The sequence below is a fragment of the Rattus norvegicus genome, chromosome 20 (assembly GCF_036323735.1).
Source record: "Rattus norvegicus strain BN/NHsdMcwi chromosome 20, GRCr8, whole genome shotgun sequence".
NCBI classification, from domain to species: Eukaryota; Metazoa; Chordata; class Mammalia; order Rodentia; family Muridae; genus Rattus; species Rattus norvegicus.
In genome coordinates, this window is record NC_086038.1 from 20,344,899 (window position 1) to 20,363,536 (window position 18,638).

The following is an 18,638-nucleotide window of genomic DNA, read 5'->3' on the forward strand; positions in this document are numbered from 1 at the left end:
ATCCCCGGAATATGGTGAAAAGAGAGAACTGAATATTTTTTTTCTGTACACACACACACACACACACACACACACACACACACACACATACACACACACCAAGTAACTCAAACATGCATAAATTGACCACCAAGATGTTTAGAATATGATCTAAGAATAATCAGAACCCACAAGCTTGCAACTCAAAAGGGAGGCAAAAATGACTTATTTTATTTGAAATCGAAAATTCAACTTGCCTCTCTCACTAAATAGTCGAAATTATCCTGAAACCGTGATGGAAAGGTCCAGTTTTCCAATGAGAAATACTCATCTACGTTTCCCGAACTCAGTTGGGAAGGAAGTCTTTGCCAAGTTTCCTAGGGCTTGAGTTGATTGGCAGGCATTGGTTGATGCTGCTTTCCACATACATCACCATCCCATATGCAGAGCGTTCCTGTCCAAGATCCTTTTGTTTGAATTCCCATGGACCCGAAAGGTCTCCAACATGTTCTACGTTGATACATCCTTTGAAGACCGGCAGCCGGCTAGAGAGAAGTTCACAGAACCTGGGAGTTTCTGAGTTTGAGAATTAGAAAAAAAAGAGGTGACATTAGATCCGCAAGGGTTTTCCCTTCTGAAATCTAACACAGGAGCGAGCCTTGGGGCGGCTTTTTTGGAGCTCTTTGTAAGGTTGTCCAGACGGAAGGGGCCTCTGGGGACATTGGTCCAGTTAACATTTCTTCTCTCTTCGCTAGTGATGGTCTTAAGAGTTCTCTCTTTATTTAGCTAAACAACCCCAATGTTTTCAATTCTTTCCCCGGATGTGGTTTTTAAGCTCCCTCACCCTCCTGGTTATTCATTTGAGGATGCCTCTCCAGTGTTTACACTACAGTGGTTTATTCATTTATATTGTGAGGTACTGTTTTGCAAAGAATCCTACGGCCAGAGTCAAAGCGGCTTCCAGGGGTATAGAGACCACAGTACAGTTCATCATGTCCAGTCAGATAGCCAACAGCTGGCGACGCCCTGGTGCTTCCAGCGATGATGTAACCCCAGTGAGGCTTAGGCTCCTCCATGCCTCTTCTCAGTCTTGCCTTTTCGAAACCTCTGAGAAATAAACATTATTGCCCCCACCGCCCCCCCCCCCCCGTTCACCCGTCTACTTTTGAGTTGAGTTCTTCTTTCTATGTAATACCAACTACAGGCTATTACTAAAGGAACATCACCATTTATGAATCCTGAATAGGCCTTTTGGAAAACACTGCCGGTGAGGCTTTGCCTTTCCAATGGCTGGCGTCCCTGGGTGTGGTGTGAGGTGTGACCTGGATAAACTGGGTTTTGCCTCAGTAAGGATCCTGTGCGAAGGGCAGCCGGACGGACGTCTGGCTTATTTCACCCTGCTCCAACAGAGCCCATGGAGTGTGGTGGGTCCTCTTCGTCTTACCACGTGAGGCAGGTTTAGCTCACAGCGCCCTTCTGAATTCCGATGTCCTTGCATTTACGCTTTGTCCAACCTGTCGGGGGTTTCTGGCTTTTACTTTCCACGAATCAAATTCTTTGTGGCTATTTTTTCCGTACATCCACGATGGGTATGGAAACCGGCTTATGCTTTCCCTCAGGCTTCATTCGTGAGACATGACTCTATGGGCTGGCAAGCTGATGAGAAAATGAAAGAAAGATCCGGCTGGCCTTGAACTCCTGTCTCTCGACTCCCTTTGTCTCCTCTATCTACTTTGGGGAAACCGTTGGCTTCATACGAGATCATGCATCTCTAGGATCAAAGACAAACCTCCAAACTAGGAGTGGTGATTGCCAGTTTCCTTTGGTGACGGCATTTTAGTCTTGTCTCTAGGACAAAATATAAGGGTAGAGAGATCTATTTGGCTCCCGGTTTCGGGAGGGTTACCTCCAACTTCAGTTCTCCCCTTTGGCAATGACGTCACAGCCAACCAGGAAGCAGAAGTCCGCATAGGAAGCAGCCAAAGACAGTACAAACCCAAGGAGGTGTCCCCCTGAGTGACCTACATCTTTCACCTCACCCTTACGCCTTTGAACTTCCCACAGCCTCCTAATATAATGCCAATGTGTGGGGACCGAACACTGAAACCTCGGTCCTCTGTAGGACAGTTCCTATTCAGCTCATGATGGATTCAGTTGGCCTATTGTAATCTGTTAAACACCTCTTAAAAAAGAAATGCAGCCCTGGCCCTTCTTCAGGTACTTTTTTTTTTTTTTTTTTTTTGAGGCTTGACTCAGCCTTGCTCTCTTTTAGTTCCATTCTTTTATTTGCCTTTAAAAAATTATTTATTATATAGAAGTACACTGTAGCTGTCTTCAGACACACCCGAAAAGGGCATCAGATCTCATTACAGTGGTTGTGAGCCACCATGTGGTTGCTGGGAATTGAACTCAGGACGTCTGGGAGAGCAGTCAGTGCTCTTAACCACTGAGCCATTCCCTCCAGCCCTAGCATGTTCTTTCTGTGAGTCTCCTCCTTCACTTAGATCTTTGATAATTGTACATTAAATAATTTAATAAGTATACATTTTTATTCTTCTGAATCATTTGACAATACATTTCGTAGCCACCCCTTTCCTTTTTTTTTTTAATATTTTATTTATTTATTTATTTTGGAGCTGAGTATTTATTTTATTTATATATGTACACTGTAGCTGTCTTCAGACACCAGAAGAGGGCATCAGATCTCACCACAGATGGTTGTGAGCCACCATGTGGTTGCTGGGATTTGAACTCAGGACCTCGGGAAGAGCAGTCGGTGCTCTTAACCACAGAGCCATCTCTCCAGCCCAGCCACCCCTTTCCTTGATAAACCCATCACTACTGGATAACACACAGATGTTGTAGGTAAAATGGAAAAAAGCAATTGCCGATTCTCTTCCCACATTGAGGGAAGCCGGCTGGCATTTACATGTATGTTTCTGTGTGGAGAGGCAGGGATTTGTAGTCAGACACACCCCCCCCCACCTCCAATCAAAATAAAATATACTGTTGGGGAACCCCGCCTCATCCCGGATTTTATAAAGAATGATGTGACTATATCTTTGTGACGTAATCAACTTTTATCTGGCCGGGGAGTGGTTCTCTATTGAGGTGGTTCGTTCTCTGACATCTTATTGTTGGACTTCCCAGTGGTTTCTGGTCCTCACCAGCTCTGTGCTCTTCCCTAGCTGTTCATACATCTGCAGAGGGGAAGGATCTCTGGCCCCCAGAACGCACAGACTGTTAAACCAGCCTGTGATTTTTCCTTATGTAACCCTATCCCTGCTTGTGTAAACTTCAAACCTGACCACTCCCCACGCTCCCCAAATTCTCCAATGTGCTTTTGACTCGCTTCTGCCTTTCTACTGTAGGAATGGCCCTTCCAAGAGCTGTACGTGGGAGAATTCTCCTAGCTCTTATAACCCTTGGTCATTGAGTTCTTGATAATTTACCTCGCCTGACTGGCCTCTAATCACACGGTGTAGTCTCTACCACCTTGCTGAGCACCTAAGTGTATGCAGATGCTTCTGTCTAATCTTCCTAGGAATAATCTGAGCTCTACAAGGTTGGGCCCCGACTTCAAAGCTGTATCCAGTAGGCTGAGCAAACATTTGGCTTTTATAATCGGCCCCTCCTGAAATCACTCCTTTCAGTCCACCTGAGCCGTCTATGTACATTCAAAGGTTGACTTCATTTTGTTACAGCACTTCCCGACACACCCTGCTGTGGCGGAGGGGCTCTCTCCTTGGGGGTGTTTTGAGGTGAACTTTTGAGAAAGGGAGGCTAATTAGCAGCAAGTATCTGTCTCTCATTCTGGAAACACTTTTTGAGGGAGCTCTAAATACAATCTAGGCTATCTGAGGATCAGTGGTGGTGGTGGTGGTGGTGGTGGCATTAATGTGTGTGTGTGTGTGTGTGTGTGTGTGTGTGCGTGTGTGCGCGCACGCGCGCACGCGCGCACGTGTGGGTGACCAACTTTATATATTAATATTGGCAGTCGTTAATGTTGTTAATTCCTCAAGGGAATATTTATCTTGCTATAGGTTTATAGCAGAGGCATAAAGGGTTCAGGTTGGTAAACAAGTCCAGACGAAGTCATTCAGCCTTACCTTTTTTTTTTTTTAAATTAGCAGCTAGTTTGTAACCTGCCTTTATTTATTTATTTATTTTTCTTCTTAGGCGGCAGGTTATTAAGGCAATGGCTTTAGCTGCACGTGTAATATTTCTTTTCCTAGGCAACTACCCTGTTGTAATTCTCAGCTCCCTTAAAAAAAAACCAGTTTCTTGCTAATGGTTGAGGAACAGAGGCCCCACCTTCCAACCACCCAGTGGACTCCTTTAGCTCACAAAGATGGCATTCTATGAGGCCTTGCAGAAATGAAGCTCTGGGCCTGGCCTATTCTCTCCATAAGAAATAAAACATTGTTTTCATAGTCATGTTGATAATAAAGGAGAGTTCAAAGCGTGACGAAATGTATACTTTACTAGTAGGGTGGAAAAAAACCAAACTATGGTTACCTGGCTAATTTACCCCATCACGTGATGGCTGTGTGTATACATACAGGCTTTTATACATGTGGAATCTGTGTGCCCTTCTTTCATCCTTTCTTCTTCTGCTGTTTTAAAAACGACAATGTTCACTTCACTTTGTTCCCATTGTTCTGTATCAGTGTTTTCCATCAAAGATTTGGCAGAATAGGCCGATACAAAGTAGCTTCTTTCCCAGAACTGTGCAGGGTACCCAGCTCCCTCCAGCGCCCCACCCTGGAGTAGACCTTTAAAGTCGGATTGGTATTGCATTCTTTGTTTCAGACAATATAAGGTCCTGACATTTTAAGTGCACCTTGATTGCTTATCTGGAAAGCCAGGTGAACAATGCTGGTGTCACGGGATTGGGGAATTGAGTGAGAATCTGGTTAGACCTCGTTTTTTTTGCAGGCATCAGCACACAGTAGGTGCTCTTAGCTAACAATAGCAGTTTCCTTTTGTGTTTCCTTCAGAAAAAAAAAACAAACCTTCAAAACTGTTTCCTCCCCTCTCCCCAAGGCTAGCAGAAGGTTGTGAGTAAGAATGTGAAGAGGTATTAATAGGTAACAGCAGGGAGCGATTTAATTCTTAACTCCCAGACACCAGGTTATCTATTACAAGGCATTCAGACAGACAGACTCGGGACTGCGTGAGCCATATCTAAGGTTCTCTAAGGGCCGCAGAAAGCCTTGAGAGTTCTTTTGAAGTGCTTTTTAATATGTTTTGAATCTTCAGATTCTAAAATTTACCCAAGTAGGTGTTGCCTTGCAAGCCACCTGCCTTGACCTTTCCCTGACCTCTCTTTGATCGTAAAGAGCAGTGGATCCTACTTGGTCAGAACTCTAGCTGCCCGGAACTCAGAGTGTACTCTGGCGGGATCCGATCAGTACTCACGTATCACTGGCCTCCTCTGGTGTTGCTCTGAGAGGGAGCAGACAGTTCCTGGGCCTTAGTGGATGACTGTAGGGTGACTGTGTGGATAAGCTTGTGGGCTAGCAGCAGTTAGACACAGTCCCAGGCGGAAATCTCGCATCCATGAGGTGTCTAATGATTCCAAAAGAATGGATATCATCATGCTAACTTGGCCCCGGTTTGGGGGTGCTATTTAAATCGGAGGGAATGAGCAAGAATTCTCCATGCGGGTTAAAATAACCCGTATGGGGTTGTGGTGGCAGGCGTCTCAAAAATTTGAGGGCGTCGAACAACAGAGGGGTGTCTTACTTAGCCGCCGTTCTGTGTGGCGTAGGCAGAATTCTTCAGAAGAGACTTTCTTTGTGGTCACCTCGTCGGGGGGGGGGGGGACCACCCTTGCCACATGGGATTCTATGCTCAAGGCAAGATGGCGAAAGACCAGAAGGGCTGAGCAGTGAAAAGCTTGCTCAAGAAACTCGTGTGCAGTAGGTTGGCGCCATTTCCATGCCTCACTCATTAATTAAGTGCTGTGTTTTTGCGTCCATGTCTTCAAGGCCGTGGAGAGTAAGGTTCTAGAATTTTCTTGGAAGAAGTGGAATTGGATGCTAGGATTAATAATGTTTCAGCCATGCGTTTAGGATAATGATGAGTATTAGAGCGACATAAAGTCTCCGGATTGAAAAGAACCACAGCTTTTCTGCTTATAAGAGGCTAATTAGGACTTATTTCTAATGCCTACAGCGACTTCTGTGTCCTCCACAGAAATCCCTACTGGTTCACATTTTATTATTTTCCAATGAGTGGAAATTCACGGTTTTACAAAAGAGGCCAATTTTAACTTCGCTCCATTACTTTAAAAGAAATTGTTACCTTTTGTAAATTAAAATTCGAGTGCACAGATAAGCCACGGTGTCCACCGGCTAGCATCATCCTGCTATTTCTATTCCCATAACAAACTCACACAGAACGGATCAAATATACCCAGGTTGGTGTTTCAAATGTCTGAAAAGAATTCAGCTTTTTTTTTTTTTTTTTTAATTGTGCTCTTTTACCTGTGGGGACAAATTCCACCTCTGCCCCATCCCTCAGTACTTCCTGGTGGCTTTTGCCTGAGGAGTTGCCTCTGTCCCACTTAAATTGCATCTGCTTTAGTTTCTACGTAATGGGCAGGTGGAGGAGGGTTAGATGCAAATTAGTGCCCTGAGGAAGAGCTTGAGTCAGGGCTATCCAGGGCTACCTGGTGAAACAGTTCCAGGAAACTGAAAGAAAAAAAATTCGTCTGTCTGTTTTCCTGTACTTTTACACATTTCCCCCAAAGCATGTGCACACACACGCACGCACGCACACACACACGCGCACACACACAAAGCAAGCCTGTAGAATGAACAAGAATTAAAAACTTTTTCCCCCTTGTCTACTTTGGTTCCTTCTGGAAGCAGCGAGTTGGTCATGGATGGCAGACGCTGCCTCTGCTGTGTGTGTGGTGTGCGTTCGTTGGTCAGAAGTAGAAACTTGTTTTCCTGCGTCACTTTGCAGCCAAGAGTGGAACAGGAACCTCCATTCCAAGACCCCTGTGGAACACGGCTGTGAATGTGAAAAGAAGGTTCCAGAAAAACTACAGCATCCCAGTGAATTATTTAATTTACACCAAATGTATTTGTTTTCCTGAGAAAACAAATAGTCTTTCATCTTCCGGGCTGCCCTTGAACTCACCACCCATCGAAGATGACCTTGATCTCCTGAGCCTCCCACTTCTGTCTTCCAGGTGTTGAACAACGTGTGCTGCCTGACCTGGCTTCCTCTAATCTTAAATTAAAAGCTAGAGCAGCCTGTTGTTGTTGTTGTTGTTGCTGTGGTTGTGGTTGTTGTTATAGGAGACCACATATCACTGTTCAACCTTTAGCGTACAGATTAAATATGTCAGCAACGAGAAACTCAGATACTCCAGTTTCCAAGACTCGGCTTCCAAAAACACGGCCTAAAACATACATCCCACTAATAATTTTACATCAGGCACACGTTGAAATAGCTTCATAAATTGACTTTACTAAATGTATTATCCCAGCTATTTTGACCTGTTCCACTTTTGATGACCTTAGGGAAACGCTTCAAAGTTATGTGACTGGGCGAGAGAGTTTGGACAGGCGTGGCGGTTGGCCACCCAGGCTTTTTATTTTGAAGCAGAACCAACTTTTTATGAGGCTCAGGTGTCACTCTCTTTTCTGGGGAGAAGAGTCTCACGGTAGAGTACGGCACACAGGTACAGTTGTAAGGCGGCCTGTAGTCAGACTGTGACTGTGACGGGGAAAGAAGAGTCTAAAACAGGCTACACCCATAAGGAAAGGTATCCCTGCTCAGAGCAGGATCCTGATAGTTTAATAAGTGGTCCTTCCATCCTGTGGGTCCTTTCTGCTGTCAGGATATCGCCATCAGTAGAAGGTGTCATGGTCACTTCTGACGTGGATTTTATTGAAGGGGTGTGGACTTGGATCTGACTCGTTTTTTTCCCCAGATGGAAATGCTGTATTTCCTGTTCAGCGTGACCTCTCTGGGTTCTGAAAAATACATCACGGCGAGCTGGGGGTGGAGCTAAGTGGTAAAGGGCTTGAGGGGCATACCCGAGGCTCCGAGTTCACCCTGCTCTTTGGAATAAATAAATAAAAACAAGGTTGAGAAGAACTACGGGATGTTTCCTATCAAGAGCTGGCGGAGACGACGCATGCTCTTCGCTTCTCCTTGAACGGCTCAGACTACGAGCGTCTGCTGAGATGCGGAAATGATAATAATTTAGCTTAAGGCTCATTTGTGATTTATTCATTTGGATTTTGGGGGTTTTGAATTGTTGCAAAACTATGAGATTTCTCATGCTGATGTGAGTGAGTTCTGGCAACAAACGGCCATCCGTTCCACCTCAAGGCACCGAGCCTTTCATCTTCTCATTGGGTGTCCCTGGCTTATCGCAGGAATATTTTCATATTGTATTCTTAGAGTATAGCCCACAAGCCGAAAAGAGGGCTGGCAATTTTAAATCACAAACAATAGGACTTTTTTCACGAGATGTCAACTCTCTGCCTAGTTACACCGTTCGTGGTCACAGATAGAGACAATGTGGTTAATCAAGCCAGCTCATATAAGACAAGGCAGTTCTAGTGGTGAAGTTCATAAAGGGCATGGAATTCACCTCCGGCAGAACTTTCTGGATGAATAAGATTCCTATCCCACCACTGTCCTGAGAGTGACAGTAGGAACGGGTCGGAGTCTATAATACACTAATGTCAGAATGAAGCAAATGACCGACATCCTTATTCCGTACCGAGCAGGCAAGATGGCATAGCCGGTGAAGGACGCCTGGAGACGAGAGTTTGATACTTGGGTACCAATCAAGGGTAAAAAAGAAAATTGGCTCCTCAAACTTGACCTCTAATCTCCATAGTCACATGCCGGCCCCCTATCACAACGTAATAATGTGTATATGCATATACGTGTATTAGTCAATATTCCAATGTATTGTATATAATATGTATATTGGGAAAATATAACTTAGTCTATAAATCGAGTGTCTGCATGTGCTTCTGGAATAGAACCCAAGCCCAGGGTTCTTCCCTAAGAACTGACACATAGATTTTCATAGGGATGTGGTCCTTTCCCAGACTCGGGTCTAGAGCTCCAAATAGAAAGTGTAATATGTGTTTTCATGGGAAGTCGATGGTATCTTTCCCTTGCCTCTGGAAAGTACCTGCAATGATTCTGTTCTACAAAAGTTATTGTAAATCAGCTACTTCAAAAAACTACTCCGGCAAAAAAAAAAATATTTCCCAGCGTCCCATGCAAATCCCATGGCACAGTACAGCCAGTAGAGTCAGCCAGCCCTCGTGAATGTCTCCTTCCGAAAGTGACTCGGGCACTTTGAGGAGTTAAGGAACCCTGAAAGAAGGTTGATCAGTGCTCATATATTTGACAAAGACCGTTGGATTGACTTCCTCTAAAAGTACAAAGCCACCATTCACTTAAGAACAAACCCTAGGGCAAGATGTGTAGGTGAAAGGCAAAGTGTGCTTTCCCACCTCATTTCTTCTTTATTTCCAGAGGTGGACACTGTCAGCAGGAACGGGCTGTAGTTAACATTGTTCCACTGTCCCATGATAAACGTACAGTGGCCATGTTGTCTCCTCAGCTCATTTTAGAATGTCTGAAGGAGTCTTACTATCGTGGCAAGCCTTTGAAAACACCTTTTAGCAGAGTACCTTTGGCTGTGGACATCTATTTTTTAGGGCTTAATTTTTGATATATTGGGTTTTATAAGCTCACTTACATGTTCCTTTGAAGTGATCTTTCCTCTTCTGGTGGAAATGCATTTAGTACTTGACCCATTCAATAAATACTCTAAATATTTATAAAACAGTGAGGTTTTGTCTTTTACGTAGGGAGATCTGCATATAGTTTTTCCTCGAAACTTGGCTCGTTTCCTGTGAGCATGATTTTAAAGCTCGTGATGAGAAACCTTTTCTTTACTTCTTTCCTCACATCAGGGTCAATCTGCCAATGACGTAATTAAAATACTGTCAAGGAAAGAAATGAACATCGACCCTGCCCCACCTTCATCTCTTTAAAATAAATTTCAAAATATACGTGTGAGTGAGCGAGTATGTGTGTGTGTGTGTATGACAAAGTATATATGAGTGTGTGTATATGTGTGTATGAGAGAGTACATATGTGTGTGTGAGAGTGTGTGTGTGTATGAGAGAGTATATATGAGTGTGTGTGAGTGAGTGTGTGTATGAGAGAGTATATGAGTGTGTGTGTGGTGTGTGTGAGTGTGTGTGTTAGTGAGAGAGAGAGAGAGAGAGAGAGAGAGAGAATATATGAGCCTGTGTGTGTGTGTGTGAATGTGTGAGAGAGTGCCTGAGTGGGTGTGAGTGGGTGCAGGTGTGTAGGTGTGAGCGAGCGTGGACTGTCAGGTTCGGCAGAGGGTTTGGTAAAGTATATAACAAGTGTTATCAGAGACTGAGGTCTTAGGTTAGGAAATCCTAGAATCCCACCATTTTTAAACCAACCTCCCTATCTTTTGTGATACTAATGACTGGTGATTTTACTATTAATTCCCTTCATGTAACTTGCTTATTTTTACTTAAATCGTGATATTAAATGGGAAACTTGACATTACTGCTGTTAATAGAAAGATCCAGATAATTTTCCGCAATTAGCAATAAGGATAAATAGACATGTGTATCCCTGTACCACATAAGATTGACCTGTCCTAATTACATCTCTGTTGGTACGATAGAATATTTGAACCAAAACACAAATTTCGGGAGCAAAGAGTTTATTTGGCCTTAGTTCCAACCAGATATAGAGTTCATCGATGTGGGGGAAGGTGTGACAGCAAGAGTGTGAGGTCAAAATGGTAAGCAGGAAACAGAGAGGTCACATTTCATCCCCACACAGGAAGTAGACAGCCAGAACAGGAAGTGAGGTAAGGCTGTAAAATTCCAAAGCCCACTCCCAAAGATGTCCTTCCTCCAGCAAGACTCTGCCCCTTAAAGCTTCTATAATTTTTTAAACAGTGCCAAACACTGCGAAGCACCTGTTCAAACACTTGAAGCCCAGGGGGCAACATTTCATATGCAAATCAGGACTCTAGGCTACAACAGGTGTATACTTCTCTCCCTCCCACTCCCACCCTGCCTCTCTGAGGCTTTCCTCATGCACAAAAGCCTAACCTAGATTGTTGATTGCAAGGAAGGCCACATGCAAGCCTGTCAGCAGCAAGTTACACATTCTGTATTCCGTGATTCTCTCTCATACCGATCTATTAGCTCAGAGGCATAACTGCTCCCAAGGTGGGAAGGTTAAAAAACAAGCAACATTCAAGCTTACACCTAATCCTTTGTGGATCAGTTGTCCTATATCTTAAGGAGCAGAAGGCTAGATGCAATGCTGTAGAAACAGTGAAATAGGAATCTTACCTTCTTAATACCTGCATTTTATGGCTCTGTTCATCCCTAGTTCCTGAGTGGGACTAGGAAATAGAAGAATCTCAAACTCTAGACTGTTTACATCTTGGGGTGAGTAAAGGCTAATCATTGTGGTTACCTGTTGTGGTTTGAATGTGAAGTGTTTCCACACAGCCTCAAACGTAGAACACTGAGTTGCCGACTGGTAAGCTATTTTGGAACATTCTGTAAACTTTAGTAGCCAGAAACTAGTGGGAGGAAATCTCAAGTTGCCAGGCCAAGTCTTTGAAGGCTATACCTCACTCCTGTTTCCTTCCTTGTCCTCTACATTCCAAACACCAAAAAATGAAGACCCTCTCCAGCTACATGGTCCCACTGTAGTGACACTCTACCCATAAACATAGGGTCAGGGTATCATGGACCGAAGCCACAGAAACTGTGAGCTGACATAAATCCTTCCTCCCTTACAGCTTACATAGAGTTAATTACAGCTACTGCATGACTCTGTCCTCGAGAGCACTATTCCTGGCTATAACTTGTTTCTATACAATTTTGCTAGCCAAGGGTCACTTGCTGACCTTGAATTCCCCAAATTGGCTGAATTAGAACAACTTACTTGCCTAAGCGTGGGTCTTAATCTAAGGAAAAGGAAATAAACACAGATTTAGACACAAGGGTATTTTAGCAGTGCACACACACACACACACACACACACACACACACACGTGAGGCTCACATTGCATAATGCTCTTGTTGCATAATTGATAAAAGCACAAGGTCCGCTGTGTAGCCTCAAGGTCCTGCTGTTGTCACTAGTTATTTAAGTACACATGCTTTAGGAAGCTTTAGGACTCAGTTGAGACCCTTGGGAGTCTGAGCGTGATGTGCGGCTCGAGAAATAGATGTAGATGTCGATGTAGGCATTTGGACTCTGGCCTGGTTCTGAAGTCAAGTCTTCAAATCGACTGTATGCCATCCTGCTCTCCGGTGAAAGCAAGCTGCATGCCAGCCAAGTAAACCACCATGGACTCAAAACAAACGCAAGACCAAGACAGTCTAACGTTAAAGGAGTCATTAGAAGAATGTACTGGAATATAATTTTTCCTACCTGTGATCGAGATGTTAAATCCATTGAACCGGAGTGACTCATGTCTCATCGCCAAGACTTACATATGATCTTAGAGTGAGTGGTTAATAATTGTAACTTACAAGGCTGTCCACAAATGCATGGGGCGGAGTTGGGGGATCTGGTGACGCCGTAAGAGACCAAGGGAGAAGCTAGTGTAGCTTCTAATGTTCGCAGAACCATGAGCGATGCATGCACGTTTGTAACATTAGCCTTGTTTCTGGTGTTTTCAGGAGGGGTTAGCCGATGACTGCATTTTTGCTAAAAGTTAAAAAACAAAAAGAAAAATGGTGCACCCTGTTTTCATTAGCACCAAGGAGAGGGTTTGGATGAGGCTCCCTGCTTGTACAGCACATCTTTACCTCACGAAAGAGAAAGTAGGCACGATGGAAATCATCCCTTCCTGTCTCTATCTTCATTCTTAGAGTTCCCAATGAGTTCTCTGCCAGGGAGAAAAGACCCCATGGCAGAGCTTCAGGCCTCATCCTCAGATTAGCTGGTTTGATTCTGTATCCACATCTAAAAAAGTTAAATGCTACACATTCTCTTGAGTTCTTTAGTATCTCTACTTGATCCACCGTGGTCTGTTACAGAGAGGTTAAACAAGGGAGCAACAGCCCGCACTGGCCTACTAAACTTGACGTGAGCCTCACGGCATGAGTGGCCTGTCACTGAGGTGGCAACTTCAAGACTGTGGCCAAAATCTAGGATGTCATAGCCTTGCCTCAGGTAAAGATCCAGACATGCAGGTGTGCTCTGGCCTAGAGTCACTGCCTATAGGTCAGCCTGGTAGACCATCTCTTATCCAAATAAGGAGTAAAGTAATTCCTCGTGATGCCTGTGAATTCTCCAGAATGTCCCCCCAGAAAGACATACAAGCTAAGCGTTGTTTTGTTTTCACTACTGCTTCCTGTGCCTTGACCTCACTCCCTGGGAATCTCGGGAGATGTCAAACCTCCTTAAGCCTCTTCTGCACACAATTACTATATGGGAATATGTAACACGCACACAAAACTGGAAACAAAATGACCTATGACCTGTGCAGCTAGCAACAGCTTTGGTGGCATTCGTAGTGGTCAGGTAAAGGAATGTATATGCCAGGATTCTCGTGACTGGTGCCAGAAACCCTTCGAGAGTCTACTCCAGGGTCGTTCGAGTTTGCAGACTTGTGTGCCTCTCCCGTCACTTTCAGATTTGCTTCCTTCCTGGTTTTGGAATCTGGGTTCAAAGTAGATTCCAGTTTGCAGAGTAACCAGCATGGTGGAGGAAGCATGGGAGGCCACGAAGGCTATAGAATAATCAGCACACCCATGGGGGTCACAGGTGGGCATTTTGTCACCTGGGGAGCGGTGGTGTGTGCCAGGAACTAGCCCTTCAGTGGCTGGACCTCATCTCTCTAGAGAGCACACAGCGAGGCCGGCCTGGAGGAGATGAGGCAATGGTGATTTACTCAGATGCACTGAAGCCTTTGCCATTTCCACTCCATGAGGTCCTACCAGTGTGGGACAGGAGGAGGACAGTCCTCGCTGCAAGCCTGGTCTCCCTGAGTGAGCGCAGGAGGTCATGTCCATCTAGAATCTGTATGTAGTTTAACTGGAATCCCACCCCATAATGCTTAAGCGAATGATGCTCTTCATGTGCACTGACTAAAAATAGTTTCATCTGCGGTGGGAGCAGAGTTTCACGTTTATACGAGCATCTGGCCTATGGAATCCAGTACTCCATTCTTTAAATAGCTTCACCCCGCTCTGGAGTACTCAGCCCTGAAAATGTCTCCCAGCCAAATACCTTGTTTACACAACCCTGTTTAACTATAAACAAGCTTTCCCCCTTTGAAAATGAAGAAGAATATTAATTTGGAAATCAATTATGCTTTAGGGTTTTTTTTTTTGGTGTGTGTGTGTGTGTGTGTGTGTGTGTGTGTGTGTGTGTGTGTGTGTGGTGTAGTAGGGACAGCTGCAGAGAATATTTAAGACGCATGCATTTAGTGAGGTATTTCTGAATTGTCTACCGTATTTAAAATTTAGGATTTTCCTAAATTCGATTCGAATGCACATAAGTCACGTGTGAGCTTGGAGTCTCTTCTAGATCATCCTATGTAAATCCAGTTAAAAAATGAAAGTTTTGGGAGCCAAAGAATTCATACCACTTCTAATACCCAACGATAATAGAAACATAATTCTATGTCCACTTCGCCTCTCCACCAGAGACGTTTGGGGGTCAGAAATCATTTGGTGGCAGGCAAGGAATGCACCTTTGTTAGTTTTGGGGGGGGGCTACTAATGGTTAGTCCTCACGAAGAAAACCATGAAAGTCACAAATTGAAAGGTAAACATTACAAATGGATAGCTGGATAATAGTTAGCTGTTACAGTCCAAAGGGGCAGGGTTTTTTAAAAAATAGTTTTATGACCCTTGCCCAGCCTTTACTGAAAGATACTGTATAACGACAGTTACACATTTCAAGTCCATATGTCCTTTGAACATTCTTCTTCAAAGATAATAGGAAATAGTCCTGTTTCACAGAGGGGGAGAGGGTAAGGGAGAAGGGTGGGGAAGAGAGGGAGAAGAGGAGGAAGAAAGATTGCTTTTCCAATTTATATGGATTTTAGTGTTATACAAAAGAAATCAGAGGAGACTTTAAAAAATCCAATTCATGGACCCACAGCATGAGGTATAATAATGACACATCAGGAACCCCAAGCTCCTATCTCAACCATCCTGAAAATTAATACAGGTTCAATCACTCTCAGGTTCGTTCAGTCCTTCACTGAAAGACAGTCTAGATGTGTGTCTCTGTGAAGTAAATGGCTTCTATGCATATAGGTCAATTTGGGAAGGGGTCGGGGAGAAGAGGCAGGAAAGGTTAGAGGAAGATGGAAGGAAGGAGGAAAAGGAGGAGGAAGAATAGGAGGAGGAAGAGGAGCAAGAAAAAGACTTGTTTTCATATACACAACCAAATTGGCTGTTTGGAGTACTCAAGGACCCTAGGTTTATAGCTTACATTCATTAACTTACAAAACAAACAAAGGCAGCATTTTGATCGTTTTAGGAGTGCATGAAGAAAAATTGGATGGTGAGAAGTGGGTCCTTGCAGATTAACTTTTTTTGTGTGTGAAGAAATGAATATCAGCAGATCACCGGTCAAAAACTTGTCAACATATAGCTGTGTTTGAAGAAGCAGAGTCATTCGGGCTTCTTTTTTTCTTTTCCTTTTCTTTCTTTTTTTTCTTTGTCATCTATGTAAAAATTAGATTTGGGGCCGTCATCTCAGAGAGGTCAGCCAGGGGTTTGTTTTTCATGGCCCACCAAAACAAATGCTCCCACTGAACTGGAGTTATGCGTGTTCTCTGCTAAACACTGCGATATCTTCATTCAGAGACCACTTCCATTTTCACCAGCGGAACATTTTCAGATGAAAATCTAATCTCGTTCTAAATTGTCTTTACGAAATGTTTTCCCTATCGTGAATATCATCAATTTGTATCGCAGGAAGTGGAGACAGGGAAAGGAGTAAAAGTCATTCATGGTCCCCAAGCCCAGAGACTAGCACTGTCAAACGTTCGATCCCAGCCTGTTCTTTTTCCTGATACAGGGGTGTTCCTGACTGTAGAGATGTATTATCGTCTTCAGAACAGCTTTGGGGGAACAGGAAACAACAAAGCTACTTAAGACATACAGTGATTTCATATTACAACAAAAAAAGACAATGATAGTGTTACAAACTATGTGTTTTCCCATACTTGGTGGTGGTGATGGTGGTGGTGGTGGTGATGATGGTGGTGGTGGTGGTGGTGGTGGTGGTAGTGATGATGATGGTGGTGATGATGATGGTGGTGGTGGTGATGATGGTGGTGGTGGTGGTGGTGGTGGTAGTGATGATGATGGTGGTGGTGATGGTGGTGGTGATGATGGTGGTGGTGGTGATGGTGATGATGGTGGTGATGGTGATGGTGATGATGGTGGTGGTGGTGATGATGGTGGTGGTGGTGATGATGGTGGTGGTGGTGATGATGGTGGTGGTGGTGATGATGGTGGTGGTGGTGGTGTACGCATACTCTTCCTGTGTATGGATAAATGTGTAGTGGGTACAAGTGCACATGCACCTGGAAGCCCAAAGTTGATGTTCAGAATCATCCTTTTGCATCTTATTTCTCAATGCAGGTCTCTCAGTGAAACCAAGAACTGGCCTATAAACCTAGAGTCATGAGCCAGGTTGCTCTTAGAATCCCCCATCTCTGTCTGCAAGGGGTAGAATTGCAACTGGGCCACGCCCACCAGGCATTTACTAGAGATCCAAACATCAACCCCCAGACTTGGACAGCAAGCTCTCTAAGTGCTAAGCCATATTTCCAGTCCTGTAAAATCTATTTTAAAAAGCCAGGCCTGGGGGTTGGGGATTTAGCTCAGTGGTAGAGCGCTTGCCTAGGAAGCGCAAGGCCCTGGGTTCGGTCCCCAGCTCCGAAAAAAAGAACCAAAAAAAAAAAAAAAAAAAAAAAAAAGCCAGGCCTGGACTTTCCTTCTCAGAGCCATAATTCTTCCTGGAGTTCCCAAGTTCCCTGTGTAACATTCCCATACCCTTAAAACTATAAAGAACCGCAAAATTCAAGCTGGTTCCATTCTATACCCAGCACAAGTATCCTTAATTGCTCTCCCAGGGATGCCTTCCCTACATTTACACAACTATAGGTTTTTTTTTTCACATGCTCTGAATTTTATTATTTTCATATTGATTTTATTTATTGATTGTTCTTTGAGACAGTATTTTATGTAACCTAGGTAGCTTCAACCTCACTATGTAGTGGAGGATGACCTTTATTATTTATTTATTTATTTATTTATTTATTTATTTATTTATTTATTTTTATTTCTTAATTGTGCCTCTATCTTGTGAATGCTGGAATTTATAGTTGTACATCATTAAGCCTGTCTATGCTGTGGTGGGGATTGAACCCAGGGATTCATGCATGCTAGACATGCACTCTATGAACTGAGCTGCCTCACCAGTCATAATAGATCAAATTCAGTAAAACAGCGACCTCTCTCTAACACTTGTTGCTGTCAGTTCTTGAGATCTTTTTAGAACCCTCTAATGTCTAGGTTAAGCTCCCTGCTGTTCTCAGCTATGTCTCTTCCTCTGTACACTCCCCTTCCACTCAGGTGATTCAGCTCAATGCTCACTGTCAAAACGCCATCTGACCCTCGTGGCGTGGCAAAAGCTATTTTGTCTTGTGTCCATTTGCCAGCCATGTCTCATAGTTTCTCAGTAGCAGTACACTCTGTTGGCTCTTATATGAATTATAGTGAGCTAGAGACATCGGCTTTCACAAAAACAAAGTGAAAACTGCATTTTCTTTTATTAGATTTAGTTCTATTAGCTTCGGGCCATTCTTCAGCCTTTTAAGAGCTTTTTGTCTTTGACCACATGGGTTTAGATTCTATCTGCCAACCGTGACATTTGCAAGTATGAAAACTCTCCTAGTCTTTACTCAATCAAGTTGATTAACACACAGCAACTACCCCACACAGTTGGCTGCTGTCTATTTCACAGTATTCCATTTCTATTTGCATTTCTTCCTAAGGTTTATTTTCCCAAATATTTTAAAGGAAATTTTTCTTTTTAAAAATACTACTTATTTAATGTATATGAGCACACTGTAGCTGTCTTCAGACACACCAGAAGAGGGCATCAGATCCTATAACAGGCGGTTGGGAGCCACCACGTGGTTGCTGGGAATTGAACTCAGAACCTCTGGAAGAGCAGTCAGTGCTCTTAACCCCTGAGCCATCTCTCCAGCCCCTAGAGGAAGCTTTTCTTACCAGTCAAAAAGTCTTTGTATTATGCGGTGTGCACAACTCAGAGCAAGTCTGAATAAATCCATTGGCGTTGGTGACTCGTGCCTCTACCTTACTTGCTACACCACCTCAATGCTCTGTATCTGACCAAAAAGGAACACACGGTGTGAGACGGCACCTTGAGTTCAGCTAGGTATGGCGCATAGCACTGGAGACACGGCTGAGCGAACAGAGCATGCGCTGCTCTTGTAGAAGACCCAAGTTCCAGTTCCGGTGTCAGACAATTCGTTTCTTATTACGGCTCCAGGGAATCTACCTCCCTCTTCCCAACTCTGTGGGCATCTG

General features: G+C 43.9%; 1 protein-coding gene across 5 annotated transcripts in view; it reads left to right on the top strand.

Annotated features, from left to right (window-relative positions):
- Arid5b (AT-rich interaction domain 5B) overlaps positions 1–18,638 on the top strand; it is a 183,997-nt gene that overhangs the window by 39,206 nt on the left and 126,153 nt on the right. Inside the window, exon 2 of one of the 5 annotated variants that reach the window (XM_039098747.2) lies at positions 6,955–12,555. The gene's annotated coding sequence lies outside the window, so the exon portion shown is untranslated. 5 annotated transcript variants of the gene reach the window in all.